Source organism: Amblyomma americanum, chromosome 5 (assembly GCF_052857255.1).
Source record: "Amblyomma americanum isolate KBUSLIRL-KWMA chromosome 5, ASM5285725v1, whole genome shotgun sequence".
NCBI classification, from domain to species: domain Eukaryota; kingdom Metazoa; phylum Arthropoda; class Arachnida; order Ixodida; family Ixodidae; genus Amblyomma; species Amblyomma americanum.
The window spans coordinates 100619580-100632770 of record NC_135501.1 but is presented as its reverse complement, the minus strand read 5'-3'; positions in this window follow the sequence as shown (position 1 = coordinate 100632770).

The window sequence follows — 13191 nt, the reverse complement described above, 5'->3', positions numbered from 1 at the left end:
TTCCTGACGCTTCTTTACTGCATTTCGCAAATCACACTTTATGAACTTAGTAACCAGAAGTTTCGCTAGTGTTCAACTCTGGGACTTATTACCATAATCAGCAAGCCTGTGGACTGAATTATAATACCTAGAATTCAGTGTGGACAGACATTGAAGAAAGAAAGAAATACACGTGCTGTGTGCTTTTTCTTTTCGTTTTTCATCATTGTCCGCACTGAATTCTAAGCATAAAACCACTCAAAGTCGCCAGTTCTGCATCCTCATGCAGTGTATTTTAGTTTCTTGAATAAACTTACCAACTGCGTCATTGATTGATTTCTTGTACTATCCTTTTGATTTGATCTGATGTGTATAATACCGCTAAGACGATATAAACATAACATACTGCTGAGTCTGACTTTCTTTGCCACTGCCGTACAAGGTAGAGAGACTTTGCAGAATTCTCTCGAATAGCCAGTGAACGTTATGTTGACTTTGTTCACGTGCAACCTTTGAGAGAAATTTGGATTTATGGAATACGATCACCGTTATCATACGAATTGTAGTTGGGCTTTAAGGCTCGCCTGCTCTATGAATATCGCCCAGCTGCTGCTTGTTTCAAAATATCTATTATCTCTTTCTCTCACCCAACCGCTGTCATATATATGGTATGTGAGAATAAAGGATGAAAGAAAGAACTGAACGCCCCGGTATGAACATCTCCAATTTAGTGCAGAAAGAGACATCTCTTTATATGGTCAAATATAATGACAGGGTTAATTGATGTACACTACTGTCATTACCAGACGCTGTACACGAAATAGTATTGATGACCGATACAAAATAATAAGCCTGCTGTTTCTGCCCAGGTCACTGCAAAATTGAGCATAATCTTGAGTACCGCATGGTCATAACTCTTAGATTTGATTCAATTGGTAAAGTTTGTAATATTTATAAACATATTCAGTTTGTTTTCTTCTCACAACAGTTTCTATCACATGAGACGACACACAGGGGTAAAAAGGAAACTAGTCTGACGTATTAAAACAGGCACTCTTACCTCAATCCTCAAGATGAAACAACAAATATTTTCATTCAGTTTGCGGTGTAAAACAAAGCAGTAATTAAGGTAATTTAAAGCTTCTTCTTGTTGTATCAATGAAAAAGGAAATACGAATATACATGCCACCCAGAAACGTGGCCACACAAAGAATAAAAGCTTCAAACTGGATGCAAACAAATTTCCATCTTTGTCCCATTCTGTTACAGTGTGGCAAGCCCAAAGCGGCAGCGTGCTTTATGCCACTTACGCCGGCAGGAACGTGTCTGACACAAGCCACCTTGGCAATGATACTTTGCTTCTTTAGTGTATCGATCTCCACACGTCTCCTCATCAGAGTAATAATCTGATTATCGACCTACTCGATGGCTACTTTCTGGCAGAGTTTTCAAGTACATATTAAACGCCTTTCTTTCGGCCAGTATTTTCTTTGATCATTTTGCGGTACACAGTGTTTGATTCTCTTGTGCACATCTTCAAGAAGCATCAACAAGATATTCTGGGGGGATTATAAAGTATTTTTGCCATAACAGATGAAAAGGACATGAAAGAAAAGGAGGTACTTAACGGCAAAGGCGCATGCTTCTCATAGATGGCTTGCGTCCTCACAGAAGCTTCGGACATGGGCTAGGGCAAAGTAGAGACCGTGCTCCCCACTGCTATAGGGAAGGATCCAGGTACACATGCAATTTCCTCTTTGATCATCTTGTGTCATTGACACCGCTCAAACATGGCGGCTTTTTTGCGTACATGTCGCCGACAAGGAGTCAGGAGATTAAGTAGCTCTCAGTCAAGGTTTTCATTAACGCTTTCTGGCCGACACGACAGGGACACGGTGTTGACACTACACTTCGATACGCTCTCGAGCGTGAGCACTAAAGTGAGAGCAACGGTATTCGATCCAGAGGTAACAGACAGAACTGCGTTGTCGCAACCATACGCCGGGACATGGCATCCATGTTGTCGTCAGCGAAGTCATCGAACTAACTCTTACTAGAGACCATTGTAAAGCTGAAAACAAAATATTGACGCGTGCCTGCCTTAGAAGGGGCGAAAAAGACACAAACTTTTGCGCAAGTACATTATGAAGAGACTTCTTTCGCAGTTCTTTTTCCCCTAATCTGGCTTTTCCAGAGTGCGAAATCAATGTTTTTTTCGTCAGACTCCAAAAATTCTATGAAGTCACAGAACGCGGATGCTGCCTGTGGTCACAGCACGACTGTCTACATGTCAATATGCCCGAGCCGCATTCAAAATTCCTCTTGTTTTCTTAGTTCATAAAATGAATTTTGAGCAGTAAAAAATGGAGCACGTTTATTGCCGTCCACTTTAGAGGTCCTTTAGTGCTTAGCGGTCTGCAATCATTTGACATATGCGAAAAGAAACAGTTTCACCTGCTGAACTAAAATAAAATGTGCCCAATTGAGGATCTTGTGGAAAGTAACTAGGTGCGTGACATTTGGTATTTTGAACGATAACTTTTCACATTATTGTTTAATTTATTTGCAAGGCAAAATAACTTATGAAATTGATTGTAGAGCTAGAAGCGATGTACAGTTATTTATTTTTATTTATTTATGCAATACTAGTAGCCTCAAGGTTAGGCTGTAAGCAGGAGTGGGAGGTATGAAGTACATATGCAAGTAATGCATGCGAAAATAAGCCACAAACCAAGCCACAACAAGACTGCCTCCACAGATCAACACAAAGAACCAAGGAAATTCAGGTTCGGGTTGATAAAATAGTATAAGAAAAGGATGTAACAAGTACGTTACACGTGACCGAGTTTTAAGCGCTTACAAGTACAACTGAAGGCTTTAAAGGAATGATTCAGTAGTTCGGCTTTTCACAGCATTGGCTTACATGCGATTCCACTCATGTGTCGTCTTCGGAAAGGATGAGTTTGGGAATGTGTTCCTATGATAGGAATATTCTTAAATTTTTATTGCGTATTTTATAACCGATCACGTTGGTGCCGCTTTTCTAAACACTCTGATCCTTACCAGAGTACTGGTTGAAGTACGCCAGCTACAAGCTGTAAGATTAGAATCCTCTAAAACGCAGGAACTAAAAGATTACTTCGAAACTACGAAACAGCCATCTAGGCTTACAATTTATGAATCCGTTTGCACAGCTAGACTATCATTAAAGTGGGACTTGGAACACGAGTTGAATCACCGGTTAGTCTTTAGAACGAAGTTTCACGTGATTCTGTGTCACCAATTAATGGAAGCCGATTCCTATCCAAAGTAGAAGCGAACGGAAAACGTAAGACACTTTATTCTTTCGTTTTTAGCCAGCAGTGAAATTTTGATTTGCTGTGGGAGATCTGGGCGTTCGATAGCATCACTGTTCACTGTTCTGTTCTGTGCGCATAGAAATGGGGAGGTCGGTTTTACGAACACGAGACAAGAGTGTTATTCCTGCAGGAAAAAGGTCTGCGCGGGGGATAGGACGATGATTTCTCTTTGTCTCTTGCAGCCCTCCCTCTGTGACTCTGTATGCTCTGCTGTTCTTATTTATGGTATGAAAACTTTCGGACTATGGTAGCTTTTCGGACTTGGCGCCATGGATTCCTTCTAGAGCGCATGCTTGAAGTGAATCAATGATAAATTACTGGACGTAACGCCGTGAGAAGAACGCAGTTTACTGCTTCATAAGGATTTGAGATTACATAAAAAAGAAATGGTCTCCGTTTATTTGTGCGCACAGTGGTCGGCCTCTGCGTAGTTAAAGCGCACTCTTGATTAATATGCCATGCCTCTTGTGGAACATCCATGAAACATGCATGTCCCATGTCTTCCCTGTTGAGCAACGGCGACTTCCGGAGCAAGCAATAGAAGAAACATACAGTTCTCTTGCACGAAACAGCATATATGCCGCATGGTTTCGACATCCTTCTCGCGTTTCCGCTGAAGATAATGGCCAAGGATGCAACTCAGTTCCCAATGACAAGCCAGAGGTTCGCCTCTAGGTAGACCTTCAGTTTAAACACTATTTGCGCGCAACTCTAGGCGAGCTCACGTAGTTTCCTATAAATAGAAAAGAAAATAGAACTATGATCACAATTGGAATAATTAAAAGCTTTAACGCACTTTGTAGCAATGGCTGTGTTTCGCCATGAAAATATGTTGACCCGCGCGGGGAATATTTGCTTCCCCACACTTTTAGTCCTGCCACGAAACGCGAACGGCCTGAAGGCTGCTGATGGCACATTCTAACTGGGCAATGTTTTGGTTGCCGTGCAATGCGGTGAAATGCCCAGCTTAGCTTTGCTCACTTATGCCCGTACAATATACGGTCCCTTTCCATGAAAAAGCCAGGCGCAATCCAAGTCCCTCTTTTTAACCATCGGAAGCAGATTGATGCACGCTTCTTCGAATAATATCTTAGTGCACCGGAGCTCATATCGTATCTTATGTTTTTAGTTGCTTTTCTTTTTTTCCGCGAAAGCTCACTTCATTGGAGCTCCTACTCTCCGTACTGAAGCGTGTACTGCCCTTATTCAGGCAGAAATTGGGTATTCACACGCTTTTCAAACTATTGCCGATTAAAAAATCGTAACCGTACACCTTAATTGGCACCACTCTTAATTCAGCAGCGTCAACATGAGGGCAGATAAAAGACAACCTATGCTTCTGAATGATAATGAATACCGAACATTTATTTACGAACGACATTAAGGGCTGCTCATCGGGCGCTTCCCCGTTAGCCAAGGAGGGCAATTTTTAATCGAGAAAGAGTACACCTTGTAATCAAGCACGTATGTTTTCTCTGGCCGTTACAGATATTTTCTATACATTGATCATATGCACCCGCCGCTAGATAACTACAGAAATGAAACTCTACCCGAAATATTTTACGTCATGCCAGGATTTGATCGTACGCAGCTTGCATGCACAACTAGACGGGCGTTGAGCTTTAAACACTTCGGCCAGTCAGCAATCACCAAGCTGTTTTAGTGCTTCTTTCTTGAATGCGTCGGCACTTGAATAACGCAGTTGTCTGTAATTTCCTAAGGCAACTGATAGCACCATGAGAGAAATGGAGGACTCCCGAACAAGAAAAAAAGATGAGTTGGAAACGCGGGACGGACCCTGCATGACAAGCGATAAATAGAAGATTTCTGCGTCGATGAAAGAACACTTTTGGTGTATATGCCCCCGAAAGGGCACCTTGAGTCTCGTTGTGATGGTGCTTGGCGCCACCACGAACCCTTAGCCCCCATACCGAAGCTGACATCCGCACCGTGGCGATAAGTTGTAAGGTGAAGGGTCGAAGCCATGAACGGTGGCGGTCGGGGCCATGGTCAAGCCCCGGCCGACGGACTCCCCGTCAGTTTACCAGACGGGGGGCTCCGGGTCCTTCCTGTGAATAAGGCGGTGAACCACAAGCGACATTTAGGAACCATCAGTATATCCATAGCGCATGAATAACTATTCTTCTAAAAAACCTGATCGATTCCTCAAAAGGAACCGTACCGATGAAACATTCATAGTACCCTTCCTGACGTTGACCACTTTCCTAACTTCTTAGTGATACACTCCCTGACAGATAATGACCCCGTTGCAGCGATGTCTGTATTCGTTATCGCTCGAACCGTTGAGAAACTGATTGGGAAAAAGTACAAAGCAAAGAAACTTTCATCTGGTGACCTTCTTATTGAAGCGTCCCAAAAAGACCACTCTGACATCCTTCCGAGGCAAAAGCAGTTTGCTCACCTCCTGATGACCATCACTCCCCACCTGAATCTAAACACTGTGCAAGGTGTCATATAAGAATGTGATATGATCCAAGAAATAGAAGCTGACCTCCTGGAAGGCTTCCGAGATCAAGCTGTCAATGCCCTTCGTCGCATCACCGTAAGGCGGAACGATGAAGAGGTGGTGACACCCCACATCGTCTTGAATTTTCAACGGCCCCGTCTTCCAGACGCAGTAAATGGAGAGGTCATCAACTGCAAAGTCCTTCCATATATCCTCAACCAGAGAAGATGTTTCAATCGCCAACAGTACGGGCACGGATCAAAAACGTGCCGGGGAAAACTCATGTGTGCGAACTGCTGTGCCCATGAGCACCCAACCGACAACTGCAGTGCCGCTAAAGTAGAGTGTCCAAACTGCCACGGGCCACATGCCGCCTATTCGCGATCATAACAGAAATTTCAAAACAAGAAAGAAATATACTACCTGAAAGTAACAAAAAACATCACATTCTCGGAAGCCCGGAAGAATATCTCACTTCTCTCCGAAAGATCCTAAGCTGACGCAGCATGCCGGAGGGGGGGGGGGGGGGGGGGGGCGTCTTGTCTCAGTGGGCACGCAATTCAGCATCACTGATGCGGCCACTACGGCCCCTCACCAAGCAGCCTCCGGCTGCACCAGACTTGCATGTCCCAGAGGTAAACTTTTCGCAGACCTCTGGGAAAGCACAGACAAATGAAAGATGTCTCTCCGTCTTGAGAACTCCGCGTCTGCTTCCGCGTCTCCACCAGAAGCAATGGGCATGATACCGGGACCCTCAGAGTTGGAGGCGTTGAGGGAGGCCCTTATAGAAAGGTGGAGTCTTCTACACCGTCTTAAACTGAACAGACATCCGCCAGTCAAGCCGCCTGATAAAGGCGGCAACATCTAATTAACTCCCACTAATCTTCGCTTCTTCACCAAGAACTATGGTGTTAGAGAGCATAATGAAATGAAACTGCTGAGGTCTACATAAGCACCTGGATTACATATATGAAATACTCGCGGAATATCAGCCAAGCATACTTTGTCTACAAGAAACGCATATAAACACAACACACTCAAACTGTCTAAAGAAGTACGCAGTATACCTGAAGGACAGGCAAGGCAGTGTGCACTCGTCAGGTGGCGTTGCAATTGTGGGGCAGAATTCAATTGCCTCGCAATGTCTTCCACTGGTGACTGATTTAGAAGCAGTGGCAATACGAGCCCTAACTTTTGGCAGAGTAATAACCATATGTTCCCTATATATCCCAACAGATCATCGGTTGTCGGCTGATCAACTCGAAAAACACATTGTTCTGCTTCCTGAACCATTATTGTTGCTTGGTGATTTTAACGCTCACCACCTATTATGGGGAGGCACCTGAACAAATTCTCGAGGAGCGCTAATCAAAAAATTCCTGTTGTCATCTGGCTCATGCATATTCAATAGAAAAGAACCAACATACATTGATTCAACACCCAACTCCTACACAGCGATAGACCTTGCTATTGACTCTCTATTGCTCATGGCAGCTACTGAGTGGGATGTTATTGAAAATATGTACGGAAGTGATCACTTTCCAATTTATTTAAGATATACAGAAAATATCAACCCGAGGGTAAATAACCCTAGGAAGTTTAAAGAACATAACAGGTTGCTGATAGAAGATGTTCCGGGAACTGTCAGCTTTGCCCTGTTCATCAATTACAGAATTAGGTAAAGATGAATCTCAATCCCTGATCACACTGCATATAATAGACGCTGCACAGAAATCCATCCCACAGACATCAGGTAAAACAGAAAACAAACGAAGACCATGGTGGCATGCGCAGTGCAAGAAAGCTCGTCAGGACCAAAATAATGCATGGTCAAAATTCCGCTTTTATCCTACGATTCACAACTTGATAAACTTTAAGCGAGCTAAAGCAAATTTCAGGCGTAGTCGCCGTATATCCAAACGGGAAAGTTGGCAATCGTTTCACTCCTCTGTAAATTCTTGCACAGATACACATAAAGTGTACAGTGGACTAAAAGCACATAAAGGGCATAGTTCACATCTAATTCCTCCTGTCAGCACTGCTGGTGATACATTGGAGACCAAGCAGATGCACTAGGCAAACATTTCGAATACACTTTTAGCTCAGCACATTATACATATTCCTTCTTGAGATACAACCTAGCTGAGGAGCGCGAACCTGTTCTCAATAATAAAAGGCCATCAGTAGGAGGATGCAATAGGCCATTTACTTTAAAAGAGTTGAAAGTTGCCTTAGGCACTTGTGGGAACTCAGCAGTAGCAGGCCCTGCCAGGGTTACATATGGAATGGTCAGGCACTTGCATGAAGAAACCCTTGAAACTATCTCGTGCGTGTTTAATAAGTTATGGGCTGCTGGACGTCTTCCAAAAGCCTGGAAAGAAGCGTTTATTATCCCGGTATAAGAGGAAGGCAAAGAAGCCGCACTTGCGGCCAGTTATCGGCCAATTGCCCTAACCAGCTGCTTATGTAAACTCTTTGAAAAATTGGTAAATCATCGCCTTGTGCATTTGCTTGAAATCAACGGTCTTATTGACCAGCACCAAGAGGGATTTAGAGCTAACCGGTCAACCACTGACCAGCTCGTTGCCTTCGAATCTTACGTAATGGACGCCTTGTGCATAAACAGCACTGTTTATCTGTTTTCTTTTATTTATACAGAGCTTACGATACCACATGGCGCTATGGTATCATCCGTGACCTGTTCGCCTTTGGTATCTCGGGAAATATGCTGTCCACCATTCAAAGTTATCTGTCTGAACGAGCATTCAAGGTTCGTGTGGGGAACTTGTTATTCAAGCAGTTTATACAAGAGAATGGTGTCCCTCATAACGGCGTTCTTAGCTGCACTCTATTTATAGTGAAAATGAATTCATTAAAGAGCGTCCTGCCTAGATATATATCCTACTGCGTTTATGTCAACCATGTTCAAGTAAGTTACAAGTCATGTAATTTGGCCATCTGTGAGTGGAAAATTCAACTAGGAGTAAACAAATAGCAAAGTGGGCAGAAAAAAGGGATTTAAACTCAACTCATCAAAGACTGTAAGCGTACTCTTCACAAAAAAACGTGATATTAGACCTAAACCCGACGTCACACTTAACGGGCAGAGTATTGCTGTCCAAAAAGAGCACACATTTCTTGGCGTCATAGTCGACGAAAAGCTTACATTCAACAAACACATTAAGCACCTTAGACTTAAATGCATGAAATCAATGAACCTTTTAAAAATCCTGTCCCACCAGTCTTGGGGCGCAGATCGAGACTGCCTGCTGAGTCTTCTAAATAGTGTAGCACGAAAAAGCACCTTATAAATGCTCTACGCTGTGTTCCACCTTGGTCTGCGGTTCGCTACTGGTGCTTTCCGTACAAGCCCAATTGCAAGTTTGTACGTTGAGGCGGACCGACGGTCACTTGAACGACGACGTAATATAAAAGTATAAAGTACGCTACGAAGGTATTATCTCATTCTGACGATCAATGCAATGCGCTTTTGCGATCCCCAACCAGTAAACCGCTCTTTTCAAACCAACCGTCTGAAACCCCACCTTTACCCATTAGAGTCGTCACACTTGTGCAATACATGGACATACCAGTCTCCAATATTTTGGCAACTTCTTCTAAAGACATAATTGATATCATGCAAGTGTATCGAATTGACTGCGACATATCTTTTCGTGAGGTTGGTAAGAATGGGACACCAATTGGCCTAAAACAGCATTTCCTGTCCCTACAAGCAAAATATCAGTAGACAGAGTTTGACTGATGCCCCAAAGACATCCTCAGTTTCATGTGCAGTGCACAGTTTTCAATTTTCTGAAACAAAAACAATGAATAGACACACAAGCATATTTAGTGCGGAATGCCATGGTATTCTGTTGGCTGTAAGATTCATTGTAGAAAAGAAAGTCCCAAGCTCTGTTATATATTCAGATTCCTTATGTGTGATTATGGCCCTGTCTTTTGAGAAATCCTGTAAAAACCCTGTAATGAATTCCACCTTGAAATGCTTTATGTCTGCACGCACATTGAACCCTAAAATTAGAGTATGCTGGATACCAGGTCATTGAGGAATAGATGGAAATGAAGAAGCTGATAGGCTTGCAGCATCAGGTGCCGAACTGAGGGGATGGTATTAAAACAACTTACATACCAGGACCTCAGGCTACATATTAGGACCGCACTTCGCAAAGAGTGGCAGCAGGATTCCTAATAACAAACAGACAACAAACTGCACACAACAAAATGACGGATTGGGAGGTATGCCACAGAAATACAAGATAGATTCAAAGAAGTTGCTCTCTGCAGACTGAGTATAGGACATACATCACACACTCGCATCTTTTACATGATACTCCGGCACAACAATGCGCGAGATGTGGAGTCTACATCTCAGTTGTCCACACATTAATCACATGCCCCAGACTGGATCCGCAAAGACAGAACTTACCCGAACTTTACACATTTAAAATAACAATGCACCCTTCATTATTTCTAGGTTATCATCGCATGTTCTCATTGGATAGAGTCTTTAAATTTTTAACTGATGTAGTTTTTTTTAAGAGCGATTTCATATTCAAAGTAACCCCGGCACCTCCTCATTGCTTAGGAGAGTGCTGAGCGTACCCATAGCTGCCAGACGCCTAGCCCCTCTTGCTCAAGCAAGGAGTGGTTGAGGCTACCTGTCTTCGTCGTTCATATATAACTCCTGTTAGAACACGTTTTAGGCACTATACATCATTTTAAGCCATTCCACTAGATATTTTGGCACCCTCTTCAGACTCTATAATCATGCACATACTCACTACTCTGAGAACCTATACACGTGGTTTTAATGCTATCAGCCGCACACATTTTAACCCGAGTCGAGCAGAAACCTCATGTTTGGCGCTCTTTGGCCTTAGTTGCCCTTGCACCATAAAAAAACCGAGCATCATCATCAGATGTAGACGCCGTCATAAGGAGCCCAAGAAAAATGAAATCTGTTGAATCAATGACACAACAACACGGTTCGAGAATATGCAGGTCAGACTAAAAGTATTTGATGGGACAAATTTCCGTGTTGTTTGGCTCAGACAAAAGATTTCATGGTCAGGCCTTTCTGCGTACAGCCAGACGAAACGTGCATCATAGGTTAGTTGGACACACCTGTCGCAATTTCCGGTAACATCAATCTCGACACGAAAAAAATGTTGTGGTTAAGAAATTTTTTGGATGCAACTTTTGGTGACCCAAAAGTAAACAAGCGTCTCAAACCGGCCGCCAGAAGCGGCAGCTCCATCGAGCACATCTTCGCACGGCACTTAGCTTTGGCTATGATGAATTCCGGGTAGTAGTGCAGCTATCACAGTTCTTTCCTTGACGTCCTAAGTGACGGAACGGGGGAGAACCTCAGGGAATCTACTCTATAGAGGTGCGTTTACTGACAGCACTGGGTGTTTATGCAACAAATATAAAATATGCTGCTGCACGTGTTTATATTTGAACTTTTTCGGAGGTTGAAGGAAAATTTAAAGATGTTGCTGTACGCTTGTTTTTTGCACCATATTGAAGACGGTCATTGCTTTGTGCAGGTATCAGAAAAACATTCGTATGTACACGAAAGCACGAAATCGTCCGGGCAGCGTGCTCTATCAAAGAAGCCGATAGGTCTATTATTTTTCTTCGGCTGGAAAGGCACCTGTGGAGGTGGAAGTTAAAATTCTGTTCTTTGACATACCCACACTTGACTCCAGCAAGCAGTTATAATAAAAGACCTATCGGCTTCAGTTACGGAGCGAGCATTTCAGTGACTTTTGCCCCCGGTTGCACAGATGCTTAGAGGTAAATAAAATGTATTCCCATTCAACAGGTAGTGTCATTTTATTGCTGACAAGCTTTTAGCTTTCCGTGATAACTAGTATTCATTTTATGGTTATGTCATATTCAGCAATTTGAACGTTTGGTGCCGCTTAATGGTGAAGAAGCATTAAAAAATGACTTTATCCGAATTTCGCTTCCTTAACTAAATACGCTTGGACGGTCACGGCCTGTTCTAAATAAGGTGTCACTTCTTTTAACTCAGATTGGGCTATTAGCAAGCATACAGTTAAGAAACCAAGTTGGCCATTTTTTATTCTAATGCTATTCTAGTCTCACGCTCTTGCCATCGGAATCAATACCGAAAGCGTGTTTGCGTGCACAATTTAAAAGTAAGGTATCACATGGCACTACACTGTATCAAGCAATGAGTAATGAAGCCACGCACAGTAATACTGAGGAGAGCGCCAAATTCGTATAGGCCACACTATCTCCGCTGTCTCGTTTTCTTCTATTCTGCGGCGGCATCACCTTCAGTAACTGAATGTATGACTGGGTAGAAGTGAAGCGCATTCGATTTTATTGCCAACTGTAAATGTACACTTTATGAGCCAAACCATTGTTGTGTAGGAATCCGAAATTATTTAAGTTACATCCATGGAACAGGCGCACATTATCATGCTCGTTCACAAAGAATTGCCACTAGAGCAGCTATCAGCCGACGCGACATTTTTCCTCCAGCACATGACTTGCTTGGTGCGGTAAAAATCCACTTCTGGAATGCATGTTGGTGTTGATGTCCACTATTGTAGTTATTAGACGTTTCTTCAATCAACATTTTCTGCAAACAATGCGATGACCACTAAAATGGATACTTACGCATGCCCTTCCTATAAATTTTTATTGAATTAGCTGTCGCACTTCAACGAGATTTCGCTTTTCTCCCCTGTACACCGACCATTATCCTCCGCCTTCCTCCCCCACCCACCAAATGCTGCCAGTGAGGTCCTCTGAAAACTAAGCATGTTGACAGATTTGCCTGTCTAGTTGGGTTTGAGGACTTATAATAAACTCTGACACCTCTGCAATCGAAAACACTTTCAAACTACCCCGAATAGCATAAACCGCACAAACGCACACATGCCCGCAGTATATTCATAGGGACGTCGTTCGGCAGATCAAAGAAAAGTCCCCGTTGACCGCCTCCGCACGCTCCGGCATCGTGACTCGCAGCCTTAGTTTGTCCACCCGCTACCCTTTCCCCCACGTCTTTCGCATCACCGCTTTCCTTTTTTTCCTTTTTTCTACCTCATGCTCCCCTCCATGCATACTTAAAGATTCTAGGCGCTCCCCAGTCAGCCCTGAAGAAGGAGCCGAGATGGCTTCTAAACGTTGGGTCTTGAAATCATAGTTTCTGGCTGGAGATGTGTCAGAGTTAATTATGAGTGCAGTTCTCGTATGCAGGTGCTTGTCAACAGTTTCTGTATGAAGGAAAACTTGTGTAGGTATTACGTGTATCATATTATTGTAGGAAAGGTAATATTTTACTGATGTGAGTGCTTTCACTGCAGGTCAAAGAATAAAGGCGGA